At 41.9% G+C, this 20271-nt stretch overlaps 1 long non-coding RNA gene across 2 annotated transcripts in view; it reads right to left on the bottom strand.

Annotated features, from left to right (window-relative positions):
- LOC140742098 (uncharacterized) overlaps positions 1-20271 on the bottom strand; it is a 90020-nt gene that overhangs the window by 51820 nt on the left and 17929 nt on the right. The window contains exons 2-3 of one of the 2 annotated variants that reach the window (XR_012102214.1): positions 7232-7556; positions 3756-3782 (exon numbers count right to left, since the gene is read on the bottom strand). This is a non-coding gene — a long non-coding RNA (uncharacterized lncRNA). Of the gene's footprint in view, positions 1-3755; positions 3783-7231; positions 7557-20271 lie in introns of those variants that run through there. The other variant, XR_012102213.1, reaches the window with a different exon arrangement.

Genomic DNA, 20271 nt, shown 5'->3' with positions numbered 1-20271 from the left:
TTATTTATTCCCTGGCTAGTGTGAAAGGATTTGCATTCACATTTCTGCCAATTAGTTTAGTAGTTTGGATTATTAGTCCAACAACATGGCCAGTTTGTTACCTTTCCTTTGCTCCAGGGAATCAAGAAAGGCAATTAACGTATGTCTCAATGGGAGAAGGGTGGCTTGATTGTGATCATAATATAATTAAATGTTAAGTGTTTATAGGAAAAGAGAAAGAAGCATTAAAAACAAAATGTAAATAGAAGAGAACCACATTCGACAATTAGAAGAAGGATCCAGCAGAGGTTATTGGGAAACAAGGAATAAGCAAGAAATCAATGAATAAACAATGGTGTTTCATTAAGGCAAGGTTTGTTGGGATAATTCAAATATAAAGTACAAGAGGGTAAAGGCTGCACATCCAAAGCTGGATTGTTCGGATGATTAAAAAAATAAATATAGAAGCAGAGCTGAGGAAGTGCTGGAGGAACTCAACAGGCCCTGAACATCTGTGGGAAAAAGTAAATAGTCGACATCACGGACCGAGACCCTTCATTAGGACTGACCGAGACCCTTTTTCAGTCCCGATGAAGGGTCTCAGCCCGAAATGTCAACAGTTTACACTTTTCCACAGATCCTGCCTGATCTGATGAGTTCCTCCAGAATTTTGTGTGTGTTGCTTTGGATTTCCAGCATCTGCAGATCTTCTTGTGAAGGGTGCCTCTTTAATATTATTGGCTAGCTTACATTCGTATCCCATCTTTACCTTCTTAATGACTTTTTGGTTGTTTGGTTGACTTTGTTGGTTTTTAAAAGCTTCCCAATCCTTTAACTTCCCATTAATCTTTGCCCTCTCTTTGGCTTTTATGTTGGCTTTGACTTCTCTTGTTAGCCATGGTTGTGTCATCTTTCCTTTAGAATACTTCTTCCTCTTTGGGATGTATATCTCCCATGACTTCCAAATTGCTTCCAGAAATTTCAGCCATTGCTGCTCTGCTATGAACCCTGCTAACTTCATTTCCAGTCAACTCTGGCCAGCTCCTCTCTCATGCCTCTGTAATTCCCTTTACTCCACTGTAAAGATAAGTTTGAGATTAGGTTTGTCACCTAATACACTCAAAAACTTCTTCGGATGTACCGTAGGGAGCATTCTGACTGGCTACATCACCATCTGGTATGGGAGAGCTATTGCACAGGATCGAAGTAAGACGCAGAAAGTTGCAAAATTAATCAGCTCCATCATGGGTACTAGCCTCTATAGTATCCAAAACATCTGAGGAGCAGTGCCTCAGAAAGGAGGTGTCCATCATTAATGATGCCCACCACCCAGGACATGTCACCTTCTCATTGCTACCATCAGGGAGGAGGTACAGAAGCCTGAAGGCACACACTCAGCGACTCGGGAACAACTTCTACCCCTCTGCCTTCCGATTTCTAAATGGCCATCGAACTCATGAACACTACCTAATGACTTTTTTTTTGATTTTTGTTTTTGCACTACTTAATTTAACCTTTTAATACACAGTAAACGCACGTTTACTATAATTCACAGTCTTTCCCTCCATATTATGTATTGCATTGCACTGCAGCCACAAAGACGACAAATTTTGTGACTTAAGCTGGTGAAAATAAATCTGGTTCTGATTCCGATTCTGATAATATTGGAAACCAGTGGGAATGCTAGTGCTTCCATGCTGTTCAAAACTGGGGAAAGCAGCAAATTAGAGACACTGGCTAAACAACGGGAGGAAGAACTACAAGAAAACTTTGTCAAAAATGAACTTAGTTTCCAGAGAGGTGGGTCACAGGAGACAGCCCACGTGCATTTGTTAAATTAAGTCTTACTCACCTGATTAAGTTATTTGATGAAACAACAGAAACAGTTAGTGAAGGTCATTATATCATTGCTGTATATACAGGCTTTCAAAAGGCATTTGATAAACTAAAATATTGCAGAAATAAAAGCTTATGGATTACCAGGACATAACTGGTTGAGGGAGTGGAGGCAAAATAAGGAGGTGAATGGTTGTTTTTTCTGACTAAAATTTCAACGACTGCTACCCCAGAGGCGAGCATTCATGTTAGTTTTCTTCCTGAACTTGGGACAAAGTTTCAATATCTACACACACTGTAAGATAATATCAGATATTAAAAGTACTCAAACAGCCTAGCAAAATAGGCAAACGTAGGCCTGACTTTGAAGTGAGAGAAACAGCATGAATTTCAAATAGTGTTGATTTTCAGAAGAACTGGGAGGGAACTTAAAGGTGACAGAGTGAGTTGAGAAGACAATTAGGAGCATTCATATTATGCTTAGCTTTGTAATTTGCCGTTGTTCCTCTTTGCGTCTTGCAGCGCATTGGGGATCAATCTTGCCATTTCTTTAACATTTTATCTGTTTTTTATGAGGCCAAGTTGTTTGCTCGATGTTCGAGCCAGAACAGATGGAAAGCACGGAAGGAGCTGGCTGGACTCGAACCCAGGCCCACTCGCCTCAAAGTCCAGTTCTGATGCTTAAATAAGGTCAATAGGATCCAAAACAAGGAGATCACACTAAACCTTTATTGATTACTGATAGAAGCTCAGCCGTAGCATTGATCTGGATGCCCGAACTTCAGGAGAACGATCAGGGTATTATTGACCATTGACCAGATACTTCAGGTCTGTGGAGAGCTTTGAGGCCTAAAGCAATGCAGAACAGATACAGGCCGTTCAGCCCAACCAGTCCATGCCACCTAGCTAGTCTCAATTTCCTGCATTCAGACCATATCCATCAAAGTCCTGCTCCTCCCTGTACCAATCCATGCATCTTAAATAATACTGTTGCTCCTGCTTCAACCACGTCCTCTGACAGCTCATTCCATTGGCTCACCACCCTCTCTGAGAAAAGACTGTTGCTATGGTCCCTTTTAAATCTTTCCCTCTGACCCTAAACCAATGCTGCCTAGTTTTAGACTCCCCTCCCCTGGGCTATCACCACCCATCTTATCTCTGCCTCTCATAATTTTAAATATTACTGAAAACTCACCCCTCATTCTCCTCTGTTCAAGGAATAAAGACCTAGTATAACTGACCTCTTCCCATAATTCAGTCCCTCCAGTCCTGGCAACAGCCTCATAAATCTTTTCTACATCCTTTCCAAATTAACCACATTGTTCCCAGAACAGGGAAAGCTGTGCACTCTTCACCAAGTGCAGCCTAACCAAATACTTATTCAGCTGCAACATGACGTCCCAACTCCTGTACTCAGTGACTGACAGAATCGTGCTTTTTTAGGTGAGAGCAAACTGACTTGCTGAAAGCTATGGGGGGACTTGTTAGTCAAAAGGGAGAAACTACTTCCTCTGTAGCAGGCATTCCAAACTCCTTGCTTAATGGTATTGGCCCATGGCATAATCAAGGTAAGGCACCCCTGCTAGAATCTGTCAAACTTCACAGGTTTTAAAATATTGTCAAAAAAAACTGGAGAGCAAAGGGGCAAAGTTTAATATTCCTGCAGCTCATCCTTACCTCTCGTAAGTGATATAAGTTCCTGTTAACTTTAAGTCCAAGGTCTTGTTCTGTCATTGGTGCAATCAGAACAGCTTCTAATTGTCAATGTGGAAAACACCAACAATGGGAAAGGAACAAAATAGCTAAAAGAATACAAGATCAGCAAACTTAATCTCAGTGCACTAAGGGTTAAAGGATTGCTGTATTTAAAATATTCCTTATTATAAGGAAAAATTAACTTACTAAGAAGAGATCGTTCAGAGCAACATGCACAAGATGCTGGAGGAACTCAGCAGGTCAGCCAGCATCTATGGAAATGAAAAGATAGTCAACATTTTGGACTGAACCTCTTCTTCAGGACTGAAAAGGAAGGGTGAAGACGCCGGAGTAAAAATGGAGGGGTGGAGGGAGGGTAGTGAAAGCTCACTGGAAGTTGACAGTTGAAGCCAGGAAGATAGGAAAGATAAAGGGCTGGAGAAGGAAGAATCTGATAAGAGAGGAGAGTGGAACATGGGAGAAAGGGAAGGAGAAGGGGACATAAGGAGAAGTAAAAGCCAGGTGAGAAGAAGTAAAAGGTCAGAGTTGGGAATAGAGAAGGGGAGGGGGGGGGGGTTGTTCACCAGAAGGAGAAATCAATATTCATGCCATCAGGTTGGAGGATACCCAGATGGAATATAAGGTGCTGGTACTCCACCCTGGGGGTGGCCTCATTTGACACTAGAGGAGGCCATGGACAGACATGTTGGAACGGGAATAGGAATCAGAACTAAATCATTCAGCCCTTTAGGCCCATGCTGGCCGTGAGCAGAGTAAACCATCAGCACCATTTCCCGGCAACTCTGCAACTTATAATTCTCCCACACTTTCTCAATCCACTCTTCCTCACCCCTGGTGTCCACTTCTCTGCATCAGTGGGGAAGCTGGGCGCCCCAGAAGCCTGGTGGCAAGTGTAATGCCGTTGCAGCTCGGGGCATTCCAGAGTTCAGAGTTCAATTCTGGTGTTGTTCTGTAAGGAGTCTCTGTGCCCTTCCCCATGGAGTTTGTGGGTTTTCCCCGGGTCCTCCAGTTTCTTCTCACCGTCCAAAAACATACTAGGTAGGATAATGGGTCAGTGTAAATTGTCTCGTGATTAGGCTAGGGTTAATCGGGGTTGTGGAGTTGCTGGGGCACCGTGGCTCAGAGAAGTGAAAGGGTCTGTTTAATTTGTTTATTTACTGAGATACAACACAGAGTAGGCCTTCCAGCCTTCAAGCTGTGCCGCCCAGCTATCCCCCCATTTAATCCTAGCCTAATTAACCTACCAACCCTTTATATCTTTGGACTATGTGGGAGGACACCAGAAACCCACACATTCACAGGGAGAACGTACAAACTCCTTACAGGCAGCAGCGGGAATTGAACCCAGGTCACCAGTACTGTAAAGCATTGTGCTAAACATTACGCTACCGTGCCACCCCATGTTATAAAGTTACAATAACCTGCTAATTGACTCATTTCATCAGTCAATGAAAGCAAGCATGCAGGTACAGCAGGCAGTGAAGAAAACTAATGGCATGCTGGCTTTTATAATAAGAGGAATTGAGTATAGGAGTAAAGAGGTCCTTCTGCAGCTGTACAGGGCCCTGGTGAGACCACACCTGGAGTATTGTGTGCAGTTTTGGTCTCCAAATTTGAGGAAGGACATTCTTGCTATTGAGGGAGTGCAGCGTAAGTTCACAAGGTTAATTCCCAGAATGGCAGGACTGTCATATGTTGAAAGATTGGAGCGACTGGGCTTGTATACACTGGAATTTAGAAGGATGAGAGGGGATCTGATTGAAACATATAAGATTATTAAGGGATTGGACACGCTGGAGGCAGGAAGCATGTTCCCGCTGATGGGTGAGTCCAGAACTAGAGGCCACAGTTTAAGAATAAGGGGTAGGCCATTTAGAACAGAAATGTGGAAAAACTTTTTCACCCAGAGAGTGGTGGATATGTGGAATGCTCTGCCCCAGAAGGCAGTGGAGGGAGGCCAAGTCTCTGGATGCATTCAAGAGAGAGTTAGATAGAGCACTTATAGACAACGGGGTCAAGGGATATGGGGAGAGGGCAAGAACGGGGTACTGATAGTGTATGATCAGCCATGATCACAATGAATGGCGGTGCTGGCTAGAAGGGCTGAATGGCCTACTCCTGCACCTACTGTCTATTGTCTATAATTGAAGGATATAGTAGTTGTAAAAGAACCCCAGATTACATTATTCAAATTATGTAGGAAGATGACCTTCTCAAGTCATGAGATCTTAATTCTTATTGTTAATTCCATGAACCGATGTACTGATGCCCTTTTAATTTCTGAAACACTTGCCTCCCTTGCCTTTTCTTCGGTTATGTTTGTGAAATGTCTTTTTTATCTGCTTAAGTGTTATCTGATGCAGTTTAGATACAATCAATTTCTACATAATACTTGTGTGCAGATATTGTTCAAGTGGCAATTTAGAATTTTTAATCGTGACTAATCTGTTTTGCCCATCTACATGCATCCCCTAGAACCTTTAGCTTGGATATGAATCTATACAAAACTATTCTTGATATAATCTGATGAAATTCCATGTGGACTGGGGGAAAGATTTGACCAGCATATCAGGCCAGATAGAAACGCCTTTGATGTGAATAGCTAATTGGAACACAAAATAATCACTGTGCAATACGTTATAGAGTCATACAGAACAGAAATAGGCTCTTTGGCCCATTTAGCAGTACCTGGCCAGTAGAGCCTTCTGTATCTTGGTAATTCAAGTACTCATCCAGATACTTTTAAATTATTGTAAGAGTACCTCTTCCACCACCTTCCTAGACTGTACATTTCATATTGCAACTGGGTGAGAAAAAAAATTCCTTTAATTCCCTTTAATGCTTTCACTCCTCTCTTTAAACTTGTACCCTCTGATATGACATATCTCCTGGCTACTGGAAAAAGTTTCTCACATTCCATCCTACTTAATTTTGTACACTTCTATCTGGTCCGCCCTGCGATCCAGGAAAAACAAGTTCGACCTATTCAGTCTGTCCTCATAACTGGAGCATTCAATCCCCGGCAAAATCCTGGTGTTCCTAGTGAAATCCTGGTGAATCTCATTTGAACTCTATTGATAGTGGTACTAAAATGATCATATCTTCAATATGTGATGCTGGAAAACCAAAGCAACACACATGAAATGTGTGGAGGAACGGTTAATATCTTCATTTTGCAGGTTCCCAAACAGATGTGGAAGCATTGTCATGGCAAATATTCTCTCGATCCGCCACAGCAGTCACAAAAATTCTGTAGATGCTGGAAGCCTGAGCACAAGAATGGGCATAAATGACCCCTCCCACCTGACACCTGCTCCACCATTCAATCTGATTGAGACAAATCTGACCCTGGACTTAACTCCCAAAACCCTTAGCCCTAAACTCACCAATCATAAAAAAAATATATACACCTCCTTTAATATTTCTAAAATACTCACAATAACACAGCTTCACCTATAGGGGGAAAAATTCCAGAAGCCACCACATCCTTCAAGAAAAATGTCTCAAGCATTTCAGTTTTATACGACCAAGTCCTTAGAGAAAGAGTTTCAGACCTGAAATGTTTACTGTTTCTCTTAAAGTAGATGCTGTCTGAACTGTGGTTGTGTTTTTATAAAACAGATTCATTGTGACCAAAGTTCTGTTGACTAGTTTCTTGTAAATATTGGTTTCAGGACTGGATTCTTCCATTTTACCTTACCTGCACTTTTCCTTAGATATGACAAGGTAAAGGAGTTCCTCCCCGCGCCTCATTTGATGCATTGGGCAGCAACCTTGCTGTTTCTTTAGCATTTGTCTGTTTTCAAGGCCAAGTTGTTAGCTCGATGCTCAACCCAGCATGGTGGGAACTCATGGAAGGAGCCAACTGGATTCGAACCTGGGACCTCTTGCACCGAAGTCCATGTGCGGATGCCACTACTCAAACGGTTCAGATAAATCTTTAGATAGCATTGATATTGATCACAGCGATCCTTTTTGATCCATATTTCCTGGCCTACAAGCATCTTCAATTGGATTCCAGTTTCCTACAAAGCACAGGATTTTAATGTTAAAATTAGATCTTATGGAATGAGAAATGGGAACTCAGAGACTCCAGAGACCCTTCCCTAACCCACTTGGACTGCGTCAGGAATGGATGCAGTCTATGAACTTTACCAGAATGCTTGGGTTAAGGTGGATATTTAAGTACATTGAGCAACACACACAAAATGCTGAAGGAGCTCAGCAGGTCAGGCAGTATCTATGGAAATGAATAACCAGTCAATGTTTCGGGCTGAGACCCTTCCCAGTCCTGAAGAAGGCTCTTGACCTGAAACGTCAACTCTTTATTCATTTCCATAGATGCTGACTGACTTGCCGAGTTCCTCCAGCATTTTGTGTGTGTTGCTTTGGATTTCCAGCAACTGCAGACTTCCTTGTGTTATTATTTAAATAACGTCCTTTTTTTTCACCTGCAAGAATAAAATTAACAGAGTACATAACAGTTAATGTGTAAACATGTTAGAAATCAGCTTATGAGAAATTAGTTGAATATTGATTTAAAAATTGCATCAGAAAGTTCATCCTGTGTGTGATTTGGGTTGTCAAGTTTTGGTCTGAGGCTGGAATTAAAAAGCAACATACTTTCCTCAATGTCCTATTGGAATTTTCCATATCTCCTTCAAAACTGAGTAAAATTGCTAATTCATTCCATGTGAAAGTTTGTTCTATAGATTATTGCAAGGGGTCATTTAAGACCAGCACTATTTTAATACCAGAATAATCTTTTGTTAAATTATATACCATGTTATCTGGATCTGGTATTTCCTGCCAGACAGCCAAAGAATTTAAGATGCGACTGCTAGCTTTACGTACTTGTTGAACCCACCTGGCTTGTCAGCCTCATCAATCTTAGCTGGCTGACGTGACAAAACCTATCTTGCACGGAAGGTCTGTGCCCTTAGGGAAGGAATTTGGGTTGTTGGCGACTCGTATACAACCCAAAGATAATGCTCCTATGTTCAAGATTCAAGATTGCTTAACTTTCAGTAGACAAGTGCAAAGGAGAACATAATAATCATTACTGCAGATCCAACGCAGCACAGAAAAACACAGTAAGATAAAGAACACAATAATAATAAAACATAAGATAACTCAGATACATAGATTGACTGTATGTGGCACAAGGTACGGGAGTGTCTCTGGCAGGAAATGATAAAGCCGTGGAGGTGAAGTGGGTTAGTGGGTGGAGGTGTTGATCAGCTTTACTGCTTGGGGAAAGTAACTGTTTTTGAGTCTGTTGGTCCTGCTATGAATGTTACATAGACTCTTCCCTGAATGGGAGTGGCACATTTTTCTGGTGTCTTTCAGTATATATATCCCTGATGGTGGGTAGTCTGGTGCTGGTGATGCATTGGGCAGTTTTGACTACCCGCTGTAGGGATTTCCAGTCTGCTGCAGTGCAGTTTGCTATGCAGTGATGTAGCTTGCTAGGATGGTTTCTACTGCATACCTGTAGAACGACGCGAGTACGGAGGTGCACAGTCCAACTCTTTTCAGCCTCCTCAGAAAGTAGAGCTGTTGGTGAGATTTCCTGATTGTGCAGAGTGCATTCTGGGACTTTGAGAGATTGTGAGAGGCGTGCATTCCCACGAGTTTGAAACTACTCACAGTTTCTAAAGCTGTGCCACCGATGTAAAGAGGGGTGTGAGTGGTCCCGAGTTCTCCTGAAGCTGATATCTAAAAGAACTTAAGAACATAAGAAATAAGAGCAGGACTAGGCCATCTGGCCTGTTGAGCCTGCTCCGCCATTCAATAAGATCATGGCTGATCTGACCATGGGCTCATCTCCACCCACCCACCTTTTTCCCATAACCTTCAATTCCCCTACTAGGCAACAATCTATCCAAATTTGTCTTAAATATATTTACTGAGGTAGCCTCCTCTGCTTCATTGGGAAAAGAATTCCACAGATTCACCACACTCTGGGAAAAGCAGTTCCTTCTCATCTCCGTCCTAAGTTTATTCCCCCAAACCTTGAGGCTATGTCCCCTAGTTCTAGTCTCAGCTATCTCCTTTGTCTTGTTAACATTGAAGAAGAGGTTATTTGCCTGACACCAGGCCTCGAGCTCTTCCACCTCCCCTCCGTAGGTCGTCTCATCATTGCTGGCGATGAGCCCCACCACTGTCACGCCGTTGGCAAACATGCCAATATGATTACTTAGGAGTTTGGCCGTGCAGTCATGTGTGAGCAGAATGTACGACAATGGGTTCAGCCCTATGGGGCACCAGTGCTGAGGATGATGGGGAGGGAGGAGCAGTTGTGCATCCTGATTACGTGAAGTCTGTTGGTTAGGATGTCCCACACCCTACTGCACAGCGGTGTACTTAAACTAAGGAACAGGAGGTTGTTCACCAAGACCTGTGGGACAATAGTGTTGAATACCAAACTGAAATCCAGAAACAGCATTCTGATATAAGTGCCCTCATTTTTAGGTGTGTCCAGGCCAGGTGCACAACAGACAATATGGCATCTGTCGTAGAGTGGCTCTGGTGGTAAGTAAATTGGTGGTATCCAGTACGGCAGGAATGGAGTTTTTGATATGTGCCATTACCAGCTATTCAAAGCACTTTGTAATGTTTGGTGTCAGTCCCAGGGTGGTGGTTGATTATTTCTGAAAGTGTAGAGTTATTTGGTACAGAGATGATGGTGGTTGATTTGAAGCACGTGGGGACAGCAGCCAGTGTTGAAGATGTCCATGAAGACATCACTGAACTGGTGTGCACACACCCTGAGTACTCAGCCTGGGGTGTTAGCTGGCCCAGCTGCTCTATGGGGGTTGACTCTCTACAGTCACTCTCATGTCTTTTGCTGTTACAGACAGAGGCTGCTCACCCAGGAGAGGGATAGCTTTTGTGGCCTGTGTTGTGTTTCATGCCTCAATGTGTGCGTATAAGTTGTTTAGAGCACTGGGGAGAGAGGCATCACTGGTGCAGTTAACGCTGCTGACTGTAATGTAGACTGGAATGACTAAGCTGTCAGATAGTTAACGTATAGGTTCCACTGAGACACACCTTTCAGTGGCAACATTTGCAAATGTACATCCCATTCAGCTGATTCAACATATAACCAAAAATTGTCAACAAGAGGGATAATGGAAAGAGAAGATCTTCTAAACCTTTTCTTTCCTTTCCTACTTCTCCATCTCCTGTTATCAAACTGAGTCTCTGATGATGGCATGTTATATGAGGAGAGATTGGATTTAGACTCCAGAAGAATGAGAAGAGATCTCATACAGGCTATAATTCCTTACATTTTTTGAGGGCATTTCCATATAAATACACATTCGAACATTAGCTTTGGCAGCCCTGGTAACCCAAACTAGAAAAGTTAGTCTATCAGTCCATGTACAAGCATCTCATAGGAGTTCAGTTACGGACAAACGTATGTGGAATGAGCTGTCAGAGGAAGTGGCCAAGGCATGTGGGGGGGGGGGAGATTCATAAGTTCATGGCCTAAGATAGGTGGAGTCAATTTGAGAAAACCTAGCACATTTATTTTTCAACATAGTCCCCTCCTACATTTACACACTTAGTCCAGCAGTCGTGGAACATACGGATCTTAGACCTCCAGAAAGTGTCCACAGCAGGGGTGATTGATAAGTTTGTGGCCTAAGGTAGAAGGAGATGAGTTGTACAGCTCTCGTTACCTGCACGTGCAGTTCAACTCTTTGAGTGATTATGCAGGAAGTTTGAAGTTAATAACACATCTCCGTCTACCTTAGGCCACAAACTTAACAATCACCCCGATGAGTTATTAACTTCAAACTTCCTGCATAATCACTCAAAGAGTTGAACTGCATGTGCATGTAACGAGAGCTGTATAACTCATCTCCTTCTACCTTAGGCCACAAACTTATCAATCACCCCTTGTATATTTATGAAGTATTTGGCTAGGTAGTTCGTACCTCAAAGTCCATTTCTTATCAAAGTATTCCTTGTCAAAACCTTGGTATTTATCTCCTTACAGGCAGCCAGAAAAGAAAGAAACCCAAAAGAACCCATATAAAAAAATAAAACCGTCGAACACCCGAAGTGCGGAGAGAAATAAAAATCAAATCGTGCAAGCAATAAAAATAAAGTAAGCAAATAGCATTTAGAATGAAAGTAAGTCCTCACACACAAAGCCCATAGCAGCCAATGCAGGCCACAACCTCAGCCACAGTGCAGCATGGAGCAGAGTAGAGCCTGCCGACACGAAGCCCAGAGCAATCCACAGCCTTAGAGCAGCACAGAGCAGCAAGCAGAACCAGCCTGAACCTCGCCTCTGGTCCCGACACCCTGCCCTTCTCAATACATGGACAGGAAAGCTTTAGAGGGATGTGGGCCAAAGGCAGGCAAATGGGACAAGTTTAGATGTGAACTTTGGTCAGCATGGACCAGATGGGCTGAAGGGCATATTTCCATGCTGTATGACTTAAATTGTCTAAAGGACTTTCCTCATACATTGTTGTACTCCAGATATCACTTCTTAGTCGGGTGTGGTGGGGGGGGGGGGAGGGGAATAGCCTTTGAGTAACTATTATTGTTTACAAAAAAATTACATGTTCTATCAAAATCTTTCAATTTGCTGTCAGCTTCAAATCCTTGATTATAACCTATGATTGTAACTGTAACACATGATCCAACTTAGCTTTCCAGTAGACTTTGGTCCGTACAGTCACACCAGTATTGTGCAGCTGTCCAAATAGAATAATTTGGTTTGATCAAATTACAAATTAATTACAGCTTCTCTCACGCTAGGCTTCTTGTCTCTGGCTCTAGAGTTCCAGAGAAACTTTGAGCCCTTTACCCACTTTTGTGGTGTTCCCTCGCAGACATGGGGCAGCACGGTAGCACAAGTGAAGCAGCTACTTCAGACTTTCAGCAAACAATCAGTCCTGAACTCTGGAACTGTCTGTGTGGGATTCCCATACTCTACCTGTTGCAGCTTCGAGTTCCTCCAAGTTCACAGTTCAAAGTAAATTATCAAAGTACACATAGATACATAAAGTACAAAGAGATCCATTTTCTTGTGGGCATTCACAGTAAGTACAGAGAAACACAAACTGGGTTTAAAAACACAAATTTTAAAATTGGATTCTTTCAGGTTTTTTGCTTTGTGGTCTGTAAGCAGACGAATCTGAAGGTTGTATCATTGAAACGTACTTTGATAATAAATGCACTTTGAACTTAGAATCAGATTCAGTGAAAAATCATGCACCACAAAGACCAGTTTTCTCTCACATCCCAAGGTGAAGGGTTGGTAACTTTTTTCTCCCCCAAAACTGCAATGGCCAATACCAGAGAACAGGTGAGTAGAGGAAAACCCAGGGGGCAGAGGTCACAGGTAGATTTTTGTTTTTATACAGAGATATGTGGGTACTTGGAGAGTATTGCCGGGGTAGAGAGGGTGGGTTAGTGGTTGAGGCTGATGCATCGGAGACATTTAAGAGACTCAGACAGGCATGAGATGTAAGAAACTGAAGGGGTCTGGGTTGTGTTGGAGGGAAGGGTTAAATTGATCATGGAGTAGATATAAAAAGGACAGCACAACACTGCATGTCAAAGGGCATGCACTGTGCTGTACTGTTCTGTGTTCTGCGCAAATTGTTCCAATTATGTAGGTGAGTGGTTGAATCTGGGTGGAATCGCTGAGAATGAAATGGACTAAGTGTCAGAATAGTACCAACACAGGGGTTCCCAACCATTTTTATGCCATGGACCAATGCCATTAAGCAAGCCATTAACCATGGACCCCAGGTTGGGAAACCCTGTACAAATAGACCATAAGACCATAAGGTATAAGAGCAAAATTAGGCTGTCTGGCCCATTGAATCTGCTCTGCCATTTAATCATGGCTGATCCAATTTTCCTCTCAGCTGCAATCTTCTGTCTTCTCCCCATATCCCTTCATGCACTGATCAATCAAGAATCTATCAGTCTCTGCCTTAAATATACATACAGAATTAGCCTCCAGAGTTGCCTGTGGTAAAGAATTCCACAGATTCACCATTCCCTGGCTAACGAAATTCCTCCTCATCCCTTCTATTCTGAGGCTGTGTCCATGGTCTTAGACTCTCCCACCATAGAAAACATCCTCTCCACATCCACTCCACCAAGGCCTTTCACCATTCGATAGGTTTCAATGAGGTCACCCCTCACTCTTCAGAATTCCAGTGAATACAGGCCCAGAGCCATCAAATACTCTTCATATGACAAGCCATTCAATCCTGGAATCATTTTCGTGAACATCCTTTGAATCCTCTCCAGATTCACCACATCCTTTCAAACATAAGGGGACAAAAACTGCTCTCAATATTCCAAGTGATGCCTCACCAGTGTTTTATAAAGTTTCAACATTACATTCTTGTTTTTATATTCTAGTCCTCTTGAATGCTAAGCAAATGGATGGTTTATGAACTTGGTGGTTCAAAGAGAATGTTTCTGTGTTCCTTGACTTTATATGTTCAGATAATTCTCAGCTCCACCTCTTCATCCCCTTTCCAAGTCTCCTACTGCCATTGTCTTGCCAAACTGCTAACAAATTTCTCCAGCTTTGCTTTGGAAAAATCTAAAATACCCAGACATAAGCATAGTAGCCTAGCCTCCAATTCCACACCACTCCCTGAAAAAAATTAAGCTGGAAAACTACTATAATAAATTCAATTCATCAACGTTCACGTCAAGGGTTATGGTGCACGTAATTTGTGCCTTATCTTAAAGAAGCATATGCTGATGTTAACCAATTAACAAAAAATTAGTATTGTTTATAAAAGGAAACAAATTTGAATTGCAAAACTTCTTTTAACTCACAGCTGATTTTATCCAAGGAACAAGTTAATAATTGCCTTAATTCATATCTGCCAAAATTATCACTTCAATTCAAAACCCTAAGGTATTTAAAAAAAAAACACTTCTTTAACAGTAATATATATTTTATTAACAAAGAAGTTTTTTTTAATAAATACATTAAAATGTAGGCAAAACCAGGAAATCAATTCAATGAAGCAGTCCAATTCTATAGATGCAGAGTGCAGAGTGTCCTGACTGGTTGCACCACAGTCTGGCATGAAAACACCGTAGCCCAAGAGCAGAAAAGCCTACAGCAAAAAGTAGTGGATATAGCCCAGTCCATCGCAGGAAAAACCCTCCCCACCATTGAGCACATCTACAAGAGGAGATGTCACAAGAAAGCAGGATCCGTCATAAAGGAACCCCACCGTGCTCTCTTCTCACTGCTGCCATCAGAAAGGAGGTACCAAAACCTCAGGACCCACAATACCCGGTTCAGGAACAGTTATTACACCTCAACCTGAATTAGCATGGATAATTTCACTCACCTCAACAGGGAACTGATTCCACAACCTATAACTTGTGTTCTCAATAGTTTTATTATTATTATTATTATTATTAGCCTGTCTGTTTTTTTGCATATTGGCTTTTTGTCAGCCTTTTTGGGTGTAGCTTTTCATTGATCCTATTGTATTTCTTTGTTCTACTGTGAATGCCTGAAAGAAAATGAATCTCAGGGCAGGACGTGGTGACATTATGTAGATATACTTTGACAATAAATTTACTTTGGATTTTGTTCTTCAAAAGTAATGCTGTTATTATTCTCATTTTAAATATCTATCACTGTATTAAAGTCTACGCTGGCAATCCTTGCAGCTTACAAATCGAAGCCAAGTGCTCCAAGCAAAGATGGGATGCTTTTTTATATGTGACATTAGCTCATCTGGGCACTTCTTCCTGCCTTGAAACATGTTTTTATCAAGACTCGGTGTGCCCCTTCCTCAACATCCTAAATCAAGCAGACTCTAAGGGCATCTTTGACAGGTTACTGATAACAACCTATTAATTACAAAAGAGTTACTGATCACAATGGCAACTTAACCAACTACAATGAACACAACTAGTACACGACCCTTTTTAAAAAAACTGATAGAAGAATACTGCCAAGCAGATGCTTTTTTATATAAAAGAAATTTGCATCCTGTGTAGATAAAGAATGCATAACTACATCTTTCACTATGTCAGTGTATTTATTTGTCAGAGTCTGTGGCAACTCACTAATTATAGGATACATTTGAGATGTTCTAATTCTGCTGGGTTGTAATTACACGTGCAGTAAACCCAAGTGCTCACAATTTTAAGGAAATGTAAATTTAACCTTTTATTCCAAGAATCCAGAATGTCCAAAACAATCCTGCCATTTCTCAAGCAACTGTGTCCCTCTTCTTATAACGTCACAGGTAAGATAGTTGTCTTCAACTTAACCCATTCTACTCAGTGTCTCATAAAACATGCAGTTGTTTCTGTCACTCAGTTTGTCTGTAAAAAGAACTATTTGAATGAATATAGAGCTGGGGCTACTTTGAAATAACAAAGACTATTTGAAGAACCAAAATGGTGCAAAATATTCCATGGATGTAAGCATTGCTACACTGGTACCTGGTACTGGTGCTCGAAGATAGGAAAGAATAGTTTGGCACTCCTGTCCGACCTTGAAGCACCTTCAGGAAACTGTAAGGCCTTTTAACACCTCCATCCACATGGATGCAATTGGCATTCTTTGTTCCTGCCCCTCACCCGTGGATGGTGCAGCTTGGGAGGCTGTGATCGTCAGCACGAAGTAAAAGGGATTCGTCACTAAAGGAATTCTGGATGGAAATTTGGAACATATATAGGTGTCATAGGTGAGTTTTAAGCCTTGCAATTTCCAAGATGAGTATGTTGTTTCTCTATTCCATGGTAAAATCTGTCAAGTGAATATAGTGTTTAAAATAAGCAGTAGGTTTCACTTACGGCAACAATATTTTTAAAAATGATAATAAAATTGAGGGACCTTTTACTAAACAATGCTAGTATTCTGCAATTGTGGTACGGAGGCTATTTAAGATCATTAGATTTAAAAAGAAACCCACATCTATGAAGTACAGCTAAAGAACTCTGAATTAACAACTCTGTCCAATCTACCATCTCGTCTGGCAAGTTGCCTACTGACAGATGCACTGCACACTGACAGATCATTGGCTGCAACCAAACAAAAACCCTGAACCAAAAGTCAAGTCTACCACCTCCTCGCCCCTACCCGGCCAACTTTACTCCAAATAGAACTACACACATACTCTGCAATGTACTTTGTTTTCCAAATTAAAGAAAAAACTGGCACCTTCAACATCCACAGAGAATTTGTGAAGGAAGACGTTGCCTTTATATCTTAATAAGGGTTGATTGAACAAGGCTTATGTTGGCTCAACACCAGGTCTATCGAAGAAAAAAGGAAACCATTAAACATCTATGAATTTATTCTGCTGGGTCTTTTTCCTCAGTGAATGACTTTCTTGGCCACTATGGTGTTAGACACAAGTTGGAGGGCAGATTGGGAGATGGAATGAGCTTGGTGGGATTCCAACTTGCATCTTCTAGATAACTATACCAATAAAAGGGTTTGTTCTCCTCTCAGTTCTTCCTTTCTAGTCACACTCCTATTTCAAACCAGAGTTCTTTGGATAACATGAACCTAATCTTGCATGCTACTGATTCCAAACATCAATACCACCCCAGAATCTGTTATTATCCATGGCCAAAAATATATTTAAAAGCTAACAGTCAGAGAATACAACACAGAAACAGATACTTCAGCCCTTCAATCCATGCCAGCTGTTAAGCACCTATTTACACCAGTCTACATTAATTCTTTTTGAAGGACTGAACCCAGTTTTCTGGTTTGTTTACTTGTTTTTTTTTGATTGACTGAGTACAATACAGCACAGAATAAGCCGTTTGAGCCGCACCCCCAGCAACTGCTGATTTAATACTAACCTAATCACAGATCCCTAATAACCCATTGATCTGTCAACTGCTACATCTTTGGACTGTGGGAAAAAACCAGAGTATCTGAAGAAAACCCACACATTCACAGGGAAAACGTGCAAACTCCTTACAGGCAGTGGCGAGAATTGAACCTGTGTCACTGGTGCTAACCATGACACGACCACACTGTAGTGTCGCTTGTAGCTGCACCATAGGAGCCATTGAAATAGTGGTATTGAAGACCCTGCCAGAAAGAACGTTATCCAACATAGAGGAAAATGATCCACTTTTTAAAGGGCGACTGCTATACAAGTTTCTGGGCCGGATGCATGGCTCAACTTTAGGTAACATAGAATTGTGCTGTTATGCGTTGAGTATTTTGTAAGTCTTCAAAGCCCAATGTCAGCAAAGTAGATTGTACATACTCCTTGTATTTTCCCATTATCAATTTTATTGCCCAATAGACACACACAAAAAGCCTAACAACCACTGTGCCAAAAACCAGTCAGCAGAGTCTGGCTGACTGATGCACCCTTGCAACATAGAGCAGAAGGTTGTCAGTTCAAGTACCTCTGCAAGTATTGGGTAATGGTACAAGTTCAAACTGCAGTGCAGACATGAATGAGTGCGACAAATATCACGGGAAGTGTCCTTCAGATACAAGCTTAAACATAAGAGGGGGTTTGAATATTTCTGGCCAAAATGTTTTCTCCCCCAATATTATCATTTGCTCACCGATAGCTGAGGCATTTTCTTTCATGCAAATTGGGTGTCCTGGTAAGTACAGTCAGAATAAATCATCTGCTGTGAAAACACGTTCTTCCAAAAATGGGGAAGACCACATATTTCTTTTTTAGATGGTATAGCAGGTACTATAAGTTTTGTGAAACACACAAAATGCTGGAGGAACTCAGCAGGCCAGGCAGCATCTATGGAAAAGAGTAAACAGTCGACATTTCGGGCAGAGACCCTTTTTCAGGACTGAGAAGGAAGGGGAAGATGTCTGAATAAGAAGATAGGGGAGGGCAAACAGTCTAGCTGGAAGGTGATAGGTGAAGCTAGGTGGGTGGGAAAGTTTAAAGGGTTGGAGAAGAAGGAATCTGATAGGAGAGGGGAATGGACAATTGGAGAAAGGGAAGGAGGAGGGGATCTGGGGGATGTAATAGGCAGTTGAGAAGACATGCAGTGTAAGAGTGGGGAATGGAGGAAGGGTTGAAGGATTAAACAGCGGTTTCTGTGATTCAGGCAGGTGCCATGAAAATCAAGGCAGACTTCCTGGTGTCCTGACCAACATCCCCCAGCTCCCTCCCCATCTAACCACTATGACCAACGGACCAATGCACAAATTTATCTGTTTGTTTGGAAAATATAGTTGGCACTCTAATCTACATTCATTGCAATTCAAAACAGCACATTTACAAAACGCTGGAGGAATTCAGTAAACCAGGCAGCACCCAAGGAAAGGAATAAAGAGTCAATGTTTTGCATTGAGTCCTTGCCATTCACACTGCCTGATCTGTTGAGCTCCTCAAGCACTTTGTGTGTGTTAACCTGGATTTCCAGCATCTGCAGAATCTCGTGTTTATGATTTGCAATTCAAAAGCATGGTTTCCACATCATGAGATCACTAAGAAAATACAAACATTAACTAATGCTTTGCAGTTCCAAATTATAATCAGGTTTAGGAGATTCACATGAGATCCAAGTCAGTCTGGGGAGTCTCTTATCCCTTATTTGATATCACGAAGGAACAGTGAATGTTCGTGCAAGAACGGCGTTACTTTTAATCCATATTTGTCACCAAGGATTGAGAGAGACCATCTTGCTATCCTCCGGTAAATGCTGGTAGTGGAAGAGTAGTGTCATTGCTGCTGAAGTCAATGAGTGAGTTGCTGGGGTAAAGAGTATTTACGTCTGAATGAGAGTGTTGTGTGGAATGATCCAACTTGTGGTGGACTCAGATACACTCACTATGTTTGTGGGACATTCAAGGAACCAACTAGATAGGCAAGCGAAGAGGGGAATAGACCTAATGTAGGCAAGTAGAATAAGTATAGATGGACTACAATGATCAAAGTGGACAAGCGGTGTTGAAAAGCTCATATCTGTCCTGTACTCTGACTCTAGAAGCATTTAAACTACTGATGTCCTGATAGGTAAAGAAGTAATGCAGAGGCTTTACAAAGCACTGGTGAGGCCTCATTTGGAGTATTGTGAGCTGTTTTGGGCCCCTTATCAAAGAAAGGATGTGCTGACATTGGAGAGGGTTCAAAGGAAGTTCACAAAAATGATCTGGGGTTGAAAGGCTCATCATGCAAGGAGTGTTTGATGGCTCTGGGCCTGTCCTTGCTGGAATTCAGAAGGATGAGGGGGAACATCATTGAAACCAATTGAATATGGAAAGGAATTGATAGAGTAGATGTGGAGAGGATGTTTCCTATGGTATGACAATTTCAGACTAGAGGTCATAGCCTCAGAATAGTGGGACGTCCATTTAGAACAGAGATGAAGAGAAATTTCTTTAGCCAGAGGGTGATGAATCTGTGGAATGCATCGATACAGGTGGCTGTGGAGGCCAAGTCATTGAGTACATTGAAGGCAGAGTGTGAAAGGTTCTTGATTAGTCAGGGCATGTAGGGATACAGGGAGAAGGAAAGAGACTGGGGCTGAAAAGGAAATGGATCAGCCATGATGAAAAGGCAGAGCAGACTTAATGAGCCAATTGGCTTAAATGTACTCCTATATCTTGTGGTCTTTCTAGGTAGCACATGATGCAGCACCCCCTTGTAATGCATGGGAAGCTTTCTCATATAGCTAGCATCCATTTGGAAAATGACACACAGTGGAGGCATTACCCTGCTGCTGACCCGCAGTGCAAGGTTAATGTAAGAGACAGTGCTCCGG

This window comes from Hemitrygon akajei, chromosome 19 (assembly GCF_048418815.1).
Source record: "Hemitrygon akajei chromosome 19, sHemAka1.3, whole genome shotgun sequence".
Taxonomy (NCBI): domain Eukaryota; kingdom Metazoa; phylum Chordata; class Chondrichthyes; order Myliobatiformes; family Dasyatidae; genus Hemitrygon; species Hemitrygon akajei.
The sequence above is the reverse complement of the archived record's forward strand: the minus strand, read 5'-3'. Positions and strand labels throughout refer to the sequence as shown.